Source organism: Pseudopodoces humilis, chromosome 2, assembly GCF_049639895.1.
Source record: "Pseudopodoces humilis isolate 2021_Gansu_Grassland_sample_001 chromosome 2, ASM4963989v1, whole genome shotgun sequence".
Classification (NCBI taxonomy): Eukaryota; Metazoa; Chordata; class Aves; order Passeriformes; family Paridae; genus Pseudopodoces; species Pseudopodoces humilis.
In genome coordinates, this window is record NC_142201.1 from 12,241,160 (window position 1) to 12,247,061 (window position 5,902).

The window sequence follows — 5,902 nt, forward strand, 5'->3', positions numbered from 1 at the left end:
TCACAGAGGGATCATCTTCATTTGGGGGATGGTTCAGGGTTTGTGCTGCTCTTGCCTGTGCAGTCTTGGTTCTGATTTACACTGCAAGAGCAAGGGCTGTTCACACAGACACGGAGCACGTTGTGACAGTGACAGCTTGGAGCAGAGTCTGGGACAAGCTCTGCTCACAGCTGCAGGTGTGCAGAGCTGAGATGTAGGCTGGCATTTCATGGCAGGACCTCCTCTGGTCATTAGAAGAGAGCATCCAGTAAGGAAAACTTTGAATTAGGGTTCAACTGCAGAAACTTTGGGCTTTTTTTGTGTTTCTGCACCCTTCAAAGTCCTACAGAGCTACAGTCCAAGTTTCCAGGTACTGCTATGGTGAGAGACTGAGCAAGAGTGTCTGAACTGACAGTTTAGTCAGGCCCTGCAGTACCCACCTTATGAATGTTCTACAGAGGTATCAGCCTTTAATTTTGTTTATTCTTTGACATTCTTAGACTTAATGACCCTTAGGGGTCCCTTCCAATTTGAATTATTCTATAATTAAATGGCTCCCACTTAAATCCTTGTGAACTTTTTGCTATATTTATCACAAGTAAAACTCTGGACACATTAGAAGCTGCCAAAGATCTCAATTTTTTATTTTATATTTAAATGAAATATGATGTTCATAGAACTAAATAATGGAGGACACTTGTTAGGCTGCCATAGGTACTGGAAATCTATAAGGAAATTTTATTCTAACAATCAAGAGTACTCCCATAAGGATATCAAAGGAAATTAGCTTACAGATGTAATCTGCCTTGTAAGACAGTAAAAGACCTTGTTACAAGAGGAAAAAAAAAGAAAGTTTGAAAGTCAAGGAGAATCTGAATCAATAGCGAAAAAAATTGCTAAGCATAGTTAAACTGTAAAGCTGAAGCTCACTTTTATGTTTTATTAAACATAACTCATTTGTACATTGTGTGAACTGCACATCAAATTTGAAATAACAGACCCATTAATCATACATAAAAGTTAGTAGTAGATTTAAAATACCTACCATATGTGATGATGAACTCAGGATTTCCTGTAACAGACATATACTGTTCTGAGACAATTTGCAAATGTCATGAAGAGCAAATATGACAAGTTCAGGATAGATTTATTGTAGAAAACAGTATTTAAAGCTTCATATTTTCTTCTTATGGTGTATAACCTTCTCCTTTTTAAACCTTTATCTTTAATAGATGTTGCAAGTTTTAGAGCTATGTATGCCTAGCTATTGTTAAGTAATTCATCTAAATCAGACATGGTGTCTAAAACTAGAAACAAAAGGAACTCTTTTCCAGTGGATTGATGAACTGCTAGAACTTGCTATATGGTGATTTTATTTTAACTTCACAGAATCACAGAATATGCTGAGTTGGATGGGACCCACAAGGATCATCAAGTCTAATTCTTGGCTCTGCACAGGATGCCCCAAAAATCACATCATGGGCCTGAGAGAATTGTTCAAATGCTTTTTTTACTCTGTCAGTCTTAGTGCTGTGACCCTGGGGAGCCTGTTCCAGTGCCCAACCCCCCTCTGCTCAAAAACATTTTCCTGATATCCAGCCTAATCCTCCCATGACACAGCTTCAGGCCATTCCCTGGGGTCCTGCCACTGATCACAATCAAACCATCTTCAAATTCTACTTCCACCAAAAGGCGTTTATTTAGAATTAGAGAATACTTATAAAATGTGATCCACGTTATCGAGAAATCCTGACATTAATCATACCCATTATCAAATGTGTTCTGTGAATATATCAGCCTGGAGCAGTGATATGCCATTATGTTAACCATACCATAAAGGAATCCATTCAATACCATCTCCTCTGTAGTGACAAGGATAAGGAAGTTGTCTATATATTTAAAATTACAGTTGTAAGTATATGTATATGTATATGTATATGTACATGTATATGTTTATATGTATATATGTATATTTATGAGTATTTGAGACATCAGCAGATCTCAGTCTGTACCTAGTGGCAGTTGGCTATTAAGTAGGATACTGTGGACTCAGTAGTCAAAATAATTATGCACTGAGTCCTCTGATCAACTAGCTGAAAGAAAAGGAAATAAGGGAGAATAAAGCCAAATGCCATGAAGATGTGATGCTATATATTAAAAACAATATGGGTCAGTGAAATACTTTTATTTTTCTTCACACTTGCAATCAAATTGAATGTCTTTTGAATTTCTGTCTCCCAAATTCATCCTTTCTAAGTCACCATTTTCAGACTGTTATCCTGCCAACTGTAGTTGTGCCTACAGGAGGATCTGGTAACTAATATTTCTTTCTCCTAAGTATCTTCTGCAATTTCAATAATGACACAGGAAGGAAGATGAGGAAAATGTCAGGGAATGTCACCTTCATACACAAATGCTGTTTTTTTAAGAGACACAGTATTTAAAGAAAGATTATTCATTCTTCATGTTGCTTTCCATGATGACCAGCAGAATGTTTCTGTCACAACGAAAAAACTTCTTCAAAGTTCCTCTCTTGCTAAAGACTTGTCTAATATGCAAATTGTCCCTGTGGTGTATTTTATTTCTTAAGTCCAGTGGCAAGTTTCACCTTTTTAAATGCATCCTTCTCTAACTGTTCTATACAACAAATAAATGCATAGGTTGGCAGCTCTTGGTGGTGGAGATTAGGGACAGAACATACGTTATGCAAAGGAATTCCTCTTGTGCGTTTATTTAAAATGTATTTGCAATACTTCCTTCACCCATTTATATTTTACTTTCTAGAACTGACTTAACATAACCCAAATCTTCAGAAAACTCTGCAGCAAATAAAAATATGCTACAAATAACTGGGAAATACATAAGAAAGAAAAAAATATCTCCTAGGGACTTAATTGTGTGAGTGTAAGCACTGTTGTTGGGAATAACCCAAAGGGTAGTTTGCAGTTCATTAATAAAAATGGCACAAACAGAATGAAAAAGAGAAACACTGCACCATATAAAATACTTTTAAAATCAACACAACTATTCTTTAATTCATTTTTCTCTCTTTTTCACTGTTGCTCAGCAGAACTACAAATCTGTAGAGCATGCATTCTTTTCCAGGGGCATAGCACATGACTGCACGACACTGGGAGAACTTAGTCTGGTACTGAAGAAAAATTATAGAGAACTTGGATCTCCATAATGAACAAAACCCCTCTGATTTTACTCAGATAAAATTTCTAAACTGCTTTGGAGTAGTAAGTGTAAATTATCTCCAAGGAATAAGTCACCTCTTTCATTCTGAGGAAAGTTTACTTCCATTTTTCTTTAATAGAATGTCATTCTTTTCTTTCATTCCACTGTTACTCCTCCACTTTTGCTTCTACCTAATTTAATCTTTCTTCCTATTTCAAACCTGCTTCAGCTCTTTTGTTTTTATTTTTTATTTTTTCCCATCTCTGTCTTGCTCCCAGAGACAAAGCAGTACAAGTCATTTCTGACTTTCCTTTATATTCAGTTCTGCTTACTTTTGCCTTTGAAAAATGGTTAAGCCTTGATCTGAATTCTTTGTTTCTCTCTGTATTAACGTGTTAACCTGCGCTGATGTTTTAGTTCTGTACTTTCTCCTTTCAGAATCATATTTGTGATGAAGTGTTTATTTGGCTTGCTGTGTTTTTTCAACATTTTCTGTCTATTTTGTATATATATTATAACAGTAGTACAAGAATGGTGGTGTGCATAATACACATTGCAGTGCACTATTACTTTGATATTTCTACATTATTAGAAAATGTTTGAGATATAGGTACTTAAAATAATTATTATAAGCCTGAAGAAAATGAAAAATGTTAAGATTTCTAATGACTTGGACTATAAAAATAAACCTATGTACTTTTCTGAATTCATTTGACTAACAGAGAAAATGACTGTTCAAATAGAATAAGGGGGAAATTCACTTGTTTATCCCACTGGATATTTAAATACCACATCATTATGGGAAGTTCTTTCCAAACAGGTTTCTGGATGATCCCATCAGTCTAACTGAAGCTAAACAAAATGCAGCAAACTCGATACTATGTCAGTAAAAGCAAGCATACCTACATCTCTGAGGAGGCTGGAAAGAAAACAGATGAGATTTATAATCTCCTATGAATTGTGAAAATAATTCTTGCTGCTTGTTTCTAGTTGTATAATTGAAGCATATAAACTTCCACATTACTCCATGCCAACTTCTATTCTATAAGTATATTTGGATTTTTAGTCTGACCTATACTGGTTTGTTTAGTGTAATCTGTAGTCAACAAAGACAGTTATTTACTTCCAAACCCTGAAATTCAGGAATTTATTTCCAGTGAAATGAGGGCATTATTGAGGATGAAGAATTGTTTAATTTTAGTCACCCACACCAAAAAATTACTTCATACTTTAAGAGCTACATAGAACAGCTACTAGAAAAAAAATCAAGAAATGTATAACCTCTTGTATAAGAGGAGACTGAAAATCTCTCTACTGTTCAATCTAGCAAAAATAAGGCAACTGGGAATATTATTGAGCTCTGCAAATATCGCTGATGGGGTAGCTAAACACCAGGAAAAAAGAATGGCTAAGTAAGATAAAATAACAGCGCTGACTTGAGAATCCAAAAGTGTAATTGTGTGTCAATAAATTTAGGCTGTAAGTGTGCCACAGCCTCGAGCACCTTCCAGCTTCTCATCTAGCTGGCTGAGTACAAGGATGGCACCATGCTGGCAAGAGCAGCTCTACAGAGAGCTGTGACCATCATCTGCCCCTTCAGCCCTCGAGAGATGTTGCAAGCTCGGTCTCACCTGACCTTTGCCAGAGCTGCTCACACTGCTGCTGGGCCTCCCACTCTGCAAATACCCCTGCAGAACCTCCCAGTCACCAAGGGAAGGAAGGGAACATTGAGCTGTGTCAGGAGAAAGTGAAGTCCCAGCGGCCTGGCAGGTTCCATCCAGCAAGTTGTCCCTGTGACAGAGAACAGAGCAATGACAAATACCATAACCAAGGGCTGCTGACAGATATTCCCAAGAAACCCACAGGGACACAGAGAGAGTTCTGCTCAGAAAGGAGTCCTGTCAACAGGTAAGCAATGGTTCAGTGCACCCATTCAACATCTGCAAGCACCCAAACAATTCATAAATTTCCTGTATTCCTTTTTTATGTCTGCTATACCTTCTACAAAAGAAGGATGATTGGCATTGCAGGAATACAGTCTCCATTTATAACCGATCCCCTGACCCCAATTAATCGAGAATAAACCATCCCAGCTCTTAAAAACAGCAAACCTCAGGCCCAAGATAGCAGAGACAAAACATATATTGTCTTCCTGCTCCCAAACATATCTACAATTTTCCTTCTCTCTGGATACCATTCTAACAAGCTCTCAGCAGGGTGGAGAAAGAGACAGTTGTTGGTGCATAGACTTCAGCAGTGACAATGGAATACAAGTTGTTTGTATACTTGAACTATGAACAAATATTTGCATTTTGTGCTGAGAAGAGAAAAATTGTTTCCTCTAGAGGTAAATGTTACCAATTCCAAGATTACATACACCAGCCCAGAGCCTTCTGCTTTCACTCTGGGTTTTGCATTTGAGGAGGAAGATCATTTCATTATGTTTATATGCTCACTTTCTTTTTACTTCATCCTAGTGATTTTTCCTAATCCCATTCTGTGTCAGCTGCCAATATTGTCTTGAGCCAAGTCATAACGTGACCTGTGAAGCTGACAGACAATGGGAATAGCTGCAATTTGCAGCTGTGAGAGATGGCAACAAATATCTGGGGAACTAATGGGAAAGTGAGGTGTTTTCAACCCTGTTTTTCAATGTATAAAACCACTAAGACAAGGATGTCCTATTCTAGTTTCATCATGGTATTTGGGGTGAAACATTTTCTTTTGATAGCTGAGCCAAATT